The sequence below is a fragment of the Ricinus communis genome, chromosome 3 (assembly GCF_019578655.1).
Source record: "Ricinus communis isolate WT05 ecotype wild-type chromosome 3, ASM1957865v1, whole genome shotgun sequence".
In the NCBI taxonomy this organism is placed as follows: domain Eukaryota; kingdom Viridiplantae; phylum Streptophyta; class Magnoliopsida; order Malpighiales; family Euphorbiaceae; genus Ricinus; species Ricinus communis.
The window spans coordinates 7,343,456-7,355,250 of record NC_063258.1 but is presented as its reverse complement, the minus strand read 5'-3'; positions in this window follow the sequence as shown (position 1 = coordinate 7,355,250).

Here is an 11,795-nt window from a genome sequence, read left to right as displayed (position 1 = left end):
ACCCATTTAAGCTCGTTGTTTTCTAATGCTCACAAACATAAAAACTATTTAATTCCTCTCCTGATTGATAAACATCCCCGACGGGTTGTTTTCCATATTAAAAAATTTACCTCTACTTATATCGTTTTCTCGACCGCAATTACACTACTTTTACGGGGTTGTTTTTCGGATTCATAAATATACACATTTTACGGTGTTATTCTCTTATATTGATAATATACCATTTTTACAAGGTCGTTTTCTCATATGAAATTATTGGTACTATTATGGAGTTGTTTTCTCAAATTCATAAATATACACGTTTTACGAGGTTATTTTCTTATATCGACAAATATACCCATTTTACGGGATTGTTTTCTCATATTATAAAATTAACCTATTTAAGGGGTTGTTTCCTGATACTCACAAATATACCACAATTATGAGATTATTTACTTAGATTCATAAATATACACGTATTATGAGGTTGTTTTCACATATTAAAAAATTTACCCCTTGTACGAGGCTATTTTCTCATACTAAAAAATTTACCCGTTCTACGAGGCTGTTTTCTTAGACTCGCAATTACACTACTTTTACGGGCTTGTTTTCTTAGATTCATAAACATACATGTTCTACGGGGTTGTTTTCTCATATTATAAAATTAACCCATTTAAGAGGTTGTTTTGTCGTATTCATAAATATACCAATATTATGGGGTTATTTTCTACGATTGATAAATACCCCAGTATTACGTGATTGTTTTCACATATTAAAATTTTACCCCTTTTACGAGGTTGTTTTCTCATTAAAAACTTAACCCCTTCTACGAGGCTGTTTACTCAAACTCATAATTACACTGCTTTTACGGTTTATTTTTTTAGATTCATAAATATTCACGTTTTTCGAGGTTATTTTCTTATATTGAGAAATACTCCACATTTACGGGGTCGTTTTCTTGCATTAAATTATTAGCACTATTATGGGGTTGTTTTCTCATACTCACAAATATACCAAATTACGCTTATTTTCCCATTAACAACATCCTCAGACATTTTGGCTTCTTCCATTTATAAATATAACCCTTTTACAGGATTATTTTTTCATATAAGTAAATTTACCACTTCTACGAGGCTGTTTTCTCATACTAAAAAATTTACCCATTCTACGAGGCTATTTTTTTACACTCGCAATTACACTATTTTTAAGGGATTGTTTCCCATATTCATAAATATACATGTTTTATGGGGTTATTTTCTTATATTGATAAATATACCACTTTTACGGGGGTCGTTTTCTAATATAAAATTATTAGCACTATTATGGGGTTATTTTTCAAATACACAAATATACAGGTTTTACAGGGTCATTTTTTCATAATAACAAATATAACCCTTTTACACGGTTGTTTTCTCATATTATAAAATTGACCCATTTAAGGGGTTGTTTTCTCATACTCACAAATATACCAAAATTACAGGTTATTTTCTCCGATTAATACATATCCCCTTATTACGGGTTGTTTTCTCATATTAAAAATTTACCCGTTCTATATAACAATGCTTTTCTCAAACCTCGTACTACACTACTTTCACGCGGTTATTTTCTCATATTCATAAATATACACGTTTTACGAGGTTATTTTATTATACTGATAAATATACAACTTTTATGGAGTCTTTTTTCATATTAAATTATTAGCATTATTATGAGGTTCTTTTCTCAAATTCATAAATATACACGTTTTACGGGGTTATTTTCTCAAGTTGATAAATATACCCCTTTTACGGGGTTGTTTTCTCATATTATAAAATTAACCTATTTAAGGGGTTGTTTTCTCATCCTCACAAATATAACTAAATTATGGGATTATTTTCTCCGATAGATAAATATTCCCATATTGCGGGGTTGTTTTCTCATATATATAAATATACCCCTCTTACGGGGTTATTTTCTCATATTAAAAAATTTACCCCTTTTACGATGCTGTTTTCTCATATTAAAAAATTAACCCGTTATACGAGGCTGTTTTCTTAGACTCACAATTACACTACTTTTACGGGGTTGTTTTCTCTTAATCATAAATACATACGCTTTGTGAGGTTATTATCTTATATTGACAAATATACCACTTTTAAGGTGTTGCATTCTCATATTATAAAATTAACTCATTGAAGGGGTTGTTTTCTCATACTCACAAATATACCAAAATTACGGGGTTATTTCTCCGATTTATAAATATCCCCGTATTACGGGGTTGTTTTCTAATATTTAAAAATTTACCCCTTCTACGAGATTGTTTTTTCAGACTCGCAATTACACTACCTTTACGCGGTTAACTTCTCATATTCATAAATATATATGTTTTACGGGGTTATTTTCTTATATTAATAAATATATCACTTTTATGGGGTCGTTTTCTCATATTAAATTATTAGCACTATTATGGAGTTATTTTATAAAATTCATAAATATACACGTTTTACGGGGTTATTTTGTTATATCGACAAATATACCTCTTTTATGGGGTTATTTTCTCATATTATAAAATTAATCCATTTAAGGGGTTGTTTTCTCATACACACAAATATACCACAATTACGGGGTTATTTAATCAGATTAATAAGTATCCCATTATTACGGGGTTGTTTTCACATATTAAAAAATTTACCCCTTCTACGGGTTGTTTTCTTATATTCGCAATTACACTATTTTTATGGGGTTGTTTTCTCAGATTCATAAATATATATGTTTTACGGGGTTATTTTCTTATATTGATAAATATACTACTTTTACGGGGTCCTTTTCTCATATTAAATTATTAGCACTATTATGGGGTTGTTTTCTCTAATTCTTAAATATACACATTTTACGGGGTTATTTTCTTATATTGACAAATATACCTCTTTTACGGGGTTATTTTCTCATATTATAAAATTAACCGATTTAAGTGGTTGTTTTCTCATACTCACAAATATACTAAAATTACGGGGTTATTTTCTATGATTGATAAACATCCCCTTATTACGTGGTTGTTTTCTCATATTAAAAATTTACCCCTTCTACGAGGCTCATTTCTTCCCTGACCAAGCAATTACATTTCTACTACTGTGTTATTTTCTCAGATTCATAAAGTTACATGTTTTACGGGGTTATTTTCTTATATTGATAAATATACCACTTTTATGGGGTCGTTTTCTCATATTAAAAAATTTACCCCTTCTATAAGGCTGTTTTCTCAGACTCGCAATTACATTGCTTTTACGAGGTTATTTTCTCATATTCATATATATACACGTTTTACAGGGTTATTTTCTTATATTGATAATTATAACCCTTTTACGGGGTTGTTTTCTCATATTATAAAATTAACCCATTTAAGGGTTGTTTTCTCATACTCACAAATATACTACAATTACGGTCTTTTCCGGATTGATAAATATCCCCGTATTATGGGGTTGTTTTCTAATATTTATAAATATACTCCTCCTATGGGGTTATTTTCTCATATTAAATAATTTACCCTTTCTGCGACGCTGTTTTCATAGACTAGCAATTACACTACATTTACGGAGTTGTTTTCTCAAGATTTATAAATATACACGTTTGATAGGGTTATTTTCTTATATTGATAAATACACCACTTTTACGGGGTCGTTTTCTCATATTAAATTATTAACACTATTCCGGATTTTTTTTTAAATTCATAAATATACACTTTTATGGGGTTATTATCTTATATTAACAAATATACTACTTTTATAGAGTTGTATTCTCATATTATAAAATTAACCCATTTAAGTGGTTGTTTTCTCATACTCATAAATATACCTAAATTACGGGGTTATTTTCTCCGATTGATAAATATCTCCGTTTTACGGGGTTGTTTTCTCATATTAAAAATTTTACCACATCTACGGGGCTGTTTTCTCAAACTCATAATTATACTACTTTTACAGGGTTATTTTCTCAGATTCATAAATTTACACGTTTTACACGGTTATTTTCTTATATTTATAAATATACCACTTTTACGGGGTCATTTTCTCATATTAAATTATGAGCACTATTATGTGGTTGTTTTCTAAAATTCATAAATATACAAATATACCCCTTTTACAGGATTATTTTCTCATATTATAAAATTAACCCATTTAAGGGGTTGTTTTCTCATACTCACAAATATGCCAAAATTACGGGGTTATTTTCTGTGATTTATAAATATCCCCGTATTATGGGTTGTTTTCTAACAGGGTTGTTTTCTCATATTAAATAATTTACCCGTTCTACGAGGCTGTTTTCTTAGACTTGCAATTACACTACTTTTACGGGGTTGTTTTCTCATAATAAATTATTAACACTATTATGTGGTTGTTTTCTCATATTCATAAATATACACGATTTATGGGGTTATTTTCTTATATTAATAAGTATACCCCTTTTACGGAGTTGTTTTCTCATATTATAAGATTAACCCATTTAAGGGGTTGTTTTCTCATACTCACAAATATCATAAAATTACGGGATTATTTTCTCCGATTGATAAATATCCCCGTATTACGGGGTTGTTTTCTCATATTTATAAATATATCTCTCTTACGGGGTTAGTTTCTCATATTAAGAAATTTACCCTTTCTACAAGGCTGTTTTCTGATATTAAAAATTTACCCATTACACGAGGCTGTTTTCTTCGACTCGCAATTACACTACTTTTAAGGGGTTGTTTTCTCAGATTCATAAATATACACATTATACGGGGTTATTTTCTTATATTGATAAATATACCACTTTTACAGGGTGATCTTCTCATAAATTATTAGCACTATTATTGTGTTGTTTTCTCAAATTCATAAATATACACGCTTTACTAGGTTATTTTCTTTTATATACAAATATACCCCTTTTACGGGGTTGTTTTCTCACACTCACAAATATACCAAAATTACGGAGTTATTTTCTCCGATTAACAACATCCTCAGATACGGGGTTGCTTCCGAGATTAAAAATTTACCTCTACTATATCGTTTTCTGACTTGCAATTACACTACTTTTATGGGGTTGTTTTCTCATATTCATAAATATATACATTTTACGGAGTTAATTTCTTATATTGATAAATATACGACTTTACTTAGGGTTATTTTATATTGACAATATCCCCACGTAATATTTACTTCCATTGATAAAATCTCCGTATCACGGATTTGTTTTCTCATTTTAAAAAATTTACCCTCTCTTTGAGGCTGTTTTTTCATATTCATAAATATACACGTTTTACGGGATTATTTTCTCATATTGATAAAGATACCACTTTATGGGGTTAATTTCCTATATTAAATGATTAGTACTATTATGAGATTATTTTCTCAAATTCATAAATATTCACGTCTTTACAGGGTTATAAATATACCCCTTTTACGGGGTTGTTTTCTCATATTATAAAATTAACCCATTTAAGGGATTGTTTTCTCATACTCACAAATATACTAAAATTATGGGATTATTTTCTTCGATTGATAAATATCCATGTATTACGGGGTTACCTTCTAATATTTATAAATATAACCCTCTTACGGGATTATTTTCTCATATTAAAATTTATTCTTCCATTTACGTCGTTTTCTTAATTACAACCATAACTACTTTCACGAAGTTATTTTCTCAGATTTATAAATATACAGGTTTGACGGGGTTATTTCTTATATTGATAAATATACCACTTTTACGGGGTCGTTTTCTCATTTTAAGTTATTAGCACTATTATGCGGTTATTTTTTCAAATTCATAAATATACATGTTTTTACGGAGTTATTTCCTTATATTAACAAATATACCCCTTTTACGGGGTTGTTTTCACAAATTATAAAATTAACCCATTTTAGAGGGTTGTTTTCTCATACTCACTAATATACCAAAATTACGGGGTTATTTTCTTCGATTGATAAATATCCCCGTCTTATGGGGTTATTTTCTCATATTAAAAAATTTACCCCTTCTACGAGGTTGTTTTCTCATATTAAAAAATTTATCCCTTCTACGAGTCTATTTTCTCAGACTCGCAATTACACTACTATTACAGGGTTGTCTTTTCATATTCATGAGTATACACGTTTTATGAGGTTATTTTATTATATTGATAAATATACGACTTTTACGTGGTCGTTCTCTCATACTAAATTATAAGTACTATTATGGGGTTGTTTTCTCAAATTCATAAATATACATGTTCTGTGGGGTTATTTTCTTATATCGACAAATATACCCCTTTTAAGGGGGATATTACTCATATTATAAAATTAACCCATTTAAGGGGTTGTTTTCTCATACTCACGAATATACCAGAATTACGGGGTTATACCCTCAGATTCATAAATATCCCCATATTACGGGATTGTTTTCACATATTAAAAAGTTTACCCTTTCTATGAGGTTGTTTTCTAATATTAAAAAATTTACCCATTCTTCGAGGTTGTTTTCTTAGACTCGCAATTACACTACTTTTAAGGGGTTGTTTTCTCATATTCATAAATATGTATGTTTTACAGGGTTATTTTCTTATAATGATAAATATACCACTTTTATGGGGTCGTCTTCTCATATTAAATTATTAGCACTATTATGGGGTTGCTTTCTCAAATTCATAAATATACACGTTTTACGGGCTTATTTTCTTATATTGACAAATATACCCTTTTTACGGGGTTGTTTTCTCACATTATAAAATTAATCCATTTAAGTGGTTGTTTTCTCATACTCACAAATATACCAAAATTACGGGGTTATTTTATCCGATTGATAAATATCCCCACATTACGGGGTTGTTTTGTCATAATAAAAAATTTACCCTTTCTATGAGGTTGTTTTCTCAAACTCGCAATTACATTACTTTTATGGGGCTATTTTCTCAAATTCATAAATATACACGCTTTACGGTATTATTTTCCTATATTGATAAATATACCACTTTTACGTGGTCGTTTTCTCATATTAAACTATTAGCACTATTATGGAGTTGTTTTCTCAAATTCATAAATATACACGTTTTACGGGCTTATTTTCTTATATTGACAAATATACCCCTCTTACGGGGTTGCTTTCTTATATTATAAAATTAACCCATTTAAGCGATTGTTTTCTCATACTCACAAATATACCAAAATTATAGAGTTATTTTCTCCGATTGATAAATATCCCTCTATAACGTGGTTATTTTCTCATATTAAAAAATTTACCCCTTCTATGAGGATGTTTTCTCAGACTTGCAATTACACTACTTTTACACGGTTATTTTCTCAGATACATAAATGTACACGCTTTACGGGATTATTTTCTTATATTGATAAATATACCACTTTTACGCTGTCGTTTTCTCATATTAAATTATTAGCACTATTATGGGATTATTTTCTAAAATTCATAAATATACACGTTTTACGGGGTTATTTTCTTATTTCGACAAATATACCCCTTTTACAGGATTGTTTTCTCATATTATAAAATTAACCCATTTAAGAGGTTGTTTTCTTATACTCACAAATATACCAAAATTACGAGGTTATTTTCTCCGATTAATAAATATCCCCGTATTTACGGGGTTGTTTTCTAATATTTATAAATATACCCCTCTTACTGGGTTATTTTCTCATATTAAATAATTTACCCATTCTACGAGGCTGTTTTCTTAGACTCGTAATTACACTACTTTTACGGGATTGTTTTCTCAAATTCATAAATATACATGTTTTACAGGGGTTATTTTCTTATATTGATAAATATACCAATTTTACGGAGTCGTTTTCTCATATTAAGAAATTTACTCCTTCTATGAGGTCAGTTTTCGACCGCAATTACATCGCTTTACGAGGTTATTTACTCATATTCATAAATACACATGTTTTACGGGGTTATTTTCTTATATTGACAATTATAACCCTTTTACGGGGTTGTTTTTTCATATTATAAAATTAACTCATTTAAGGGGTTCTTTTCTCATATTCACAAATATACCATAATTACGGGGTTATTTTCCTGGATTGATAAATATCCCTATATTACGGGGTCGTTTTCCAATAGTTATAAATATACTCCTCTTTCGGGGTTATTTTCTCATATTAAATAATTTACCCCTTCTGCGACGCTGTTTTCATAGACTAGCAATTACACTGCACTTACGGAGTTGTTTTCTCAAATTTATAAATATACACGTTTGACAGGGTTATTTTCTTATATTTATAAATATACCACTTTTACAGGGTCATTTTCTCATATTAAGTTATTAGCACTATTATGGGGTTATTTTCTCAAATTCATAAATATACACGTTTTACGGGGTTATTTTCTTATATTTACAAATATACTCCTTTTACAGGAGGATTGTTTTCTCATATTATAAAATTAACCCATTTAAGGGGTTGTTTTCTGATACTCACAAATATACCACAATTATGTGGTTATTTCCTCGATTCAGAATACTCCTGACATTGAGTTGTTTTCACATATTAGAAAATTCACCTTTCTACGAGGATGTTTTCTCATATTAAAATATTTACCCGCTCTATTATAATGCTTTCAGACCGAAATTACACTACTTTTACGGCGTTGTTTTCTCAGATTCATAAATCTACACGTTTTACAGGGTTATTTTCTTATATTGATAATATACCATTTTTACGGGTTGTCTTCTCATATTATAAAATTAACCCATTTAACGGGTTGTTTGCTCATACTCACAAATATACCAAAATTATGGGGTTATTTTCTCCGATTGATAAATATCACTGTATTACGGGGTTGTTTTCTCATATTAAAAAACTTACCGTTTCTACGAGGTTGTTTTCTCATATTAAAAAATTTACCCATTCTATGAGGCTGTTTTCTCAGACTCGCAATTACCCTACTTTTACAGAGTTGTTTTTCAAATTCATAAATATACACGTTTTATGGGATTATTTTCTTATATAATAAATATACCACTTTTACGGGGTCGTTTTTTTATATTGTAAAATTAACCCATTTAAGTGGTTGTTTTCTCATACTCACAAATATACCAAAATTATAGGGTTATTTTCTCTGATTGATAAAAATCCCCTTATTACGGCATTGTTTTCTCATATTAAAAATTTACCTGTCGCGACCCCATCTGTGGTCCTGTGACCGGCACTAGAAAATTGGTAGGCGTAAGGCCACCGAATCCCGTAGTAAGCCTGACACTCACTGACTTAGATAACTCTCATCCCATTTAATATTATTGATGGCATAATTTATTGTAACCATTAAATTTTACACAATTAATTCAGTTTGCAAGAAGAATTAGGCGAGACCCGAAATTACAAAGAATTACAACAGATAAGTCTATTAATTCTACTGCGGAGAATCTAAGATTTTACAAGTTAATATACCAATAAATTACATCACCCGATGATGAAGGAGTCGGGTTACTAGATAAGAGTCGTGGGAAGACTAACAGTCACGGATCTGAAAAATAGTAAAATTGAGACTGTTAGTCTCGAGAGTGAGTTAAAATCATATATCCAAAAACAGTTGCATATACTTCAATAATACATTTATTTAATTTGAAATAAACATTAAATCATGTAAAAACATACGTGTCATGCCATGCTTAAATAAAATAATTTTCACACACTACGGGATGGAGTTCTTCAGTAGAACCCTAAACCCAACACTAACATCTCGACTAATCTCATTCCAACAGAAGTGGTGCCCAGAGAGCAAAGCTCGACTAGGGTCCTTAACTGCAGTCCGATCACTTAATGGTCACTACCCCTTAGCCTTCGGGCTCTTATTCCAATAAGATCAGCGCCTAGAGAGCTAAGCTCGACTAGGGACCTTACTCCACCGTCACTTAGGTTTCCAAATAAGCCGGTGCCTAGAGAGCAATTCTCGACCAGGGACCTTTACTCCGACAAACACACTCTACTAAACCCAGAGAGCGATGCTCGACCAGGGCAAGTCCTAAACTTTCCTTTTTAAATTTACCCATTTACCCTTTTCCATCACTCCTGATTTACACCAGTACACCCATCAAACCAATATGTTCTATCGTCCCATCCCTGTATCATCATGCAATAATAAAATCAATGATAAAGGAAAGGATATATATATGAATAGTAATCAAAGAGCATGATACACATGAATAATAATTAAATGAATAATTTAAACTTGCAATCAAATAATCATAGTAGCTATTCAAAAATTATGCATGACACGTGCATAATCGATATATGACTTTAACTCGTGTGTGGAGCGAGCCAAACCCATGATTATCTAATCACGGAAAACAATTAATCAATAACGTTGAAACAATTGACAATTTAATCCTAGGTCTAGACTCCTAGGACTGACTGTCTAAGAATCTCAACTCGGAAGAATTCTACCAAAAATCCGGCAGAAGCTCCCCTAAAAACGCGTTTTACTCATCTGAAAATCCCATTAAGCTCCACGTGCCCCCACTCCGGTTCGCCATAACTCCTCGCTTCCACGAAATCTTCAGCGCGCTCAGCGAAAAGAATCTTCTCTAAAAGATATGGACCAACTCGAGTCCCACCAAAAATCGATTCGCCAAATTCCTTCCTAATGACGTGTCCCTTGCACGGACAAAATATCCTTAACATCCACATCACATCATCCATGTCATATCATCCATCTGGTTGCGATAACTGATACAAAACCATGCCATCCTGACACAAAATTCCTTTCATTCCGGAATCTAGAAGTCTCCTCTATCATCCAACATGCCTGGGCCCACTGATCACCCATTCATTCTCATAACAACTACGCTTGTCATCCAGAGAATTCCAAGCTAACACAATTTACTTTGAAAGATTTATTTATCTACTTACTTTATAATCAACACTGATAGAAATCATTATCTTGAAAAACACTTTTATAAAATCATAAAATCTCTAGCCATTTTCTTTATATAAAATTCTAAAGTATCGCGCACTAGAGTGATGATGCCCCCTATCACCAAGGGTTGCATGATGTATGATGCATGCCCTGGAATTGTGCATGCCTAACAGTGAAATGCCATAATGAATTCTTTCGGGACTGGGCGTAATATTGTATTTTAAAACACTTGTTCTACATAGAAAAATAAATAGTGTTCACTTAAGTTTCTCTAGATTCCAAGTGTTCGAAAATGCTCCTACCACCTTTCTTAAGCTTCTTATAACCACAACTCGACCATATGAGCTTTGACCTCTACTCGACTTTCCACGCACTAACTTCGGTGCTACTCATTAAGGCGATGCCTGATGCGATGATGAGATAGTTCATGACATGACTGCAACTACGCTCTGCACTAATTCTGACTATGGTGCCCACTATCGAAACAATAATCAAAGCATCCAAGGCCGGTCTGCACTAATCACTTGAAGAAAACGGCACGAGTCTACCGCACTTCTAATTTTTGCTATTGCTACAATGCTCATTCTCAACACAACATCAAAAACAAGCTCACAAGAAAGAAGGATAGACTCTCTCCAACAGTGAAAGCTGAGACACTAGAGTCAATGAAAACAAACAAGACAGACTTGATCCTAGCTCCATAGTACCAAGAATCTTAACCTAGGTCGAAGGAAATCTAAACCTAAGCTTTGATACCAACTTTGTCACGATCCGATTTGTGGGCTTGTGACCGGCACTAGGGAATGGGTAGGCATAAGGCCACCGAATCCCGTAGTAAGCCTGACCATTCACTAACTCAATCAAATTGAAATTTGGACTCAATCCAAAGCACAGATTCACAATTTATCTTAACCATTAAATTCTACATATTAAATTCAGTCTGCTAGCAT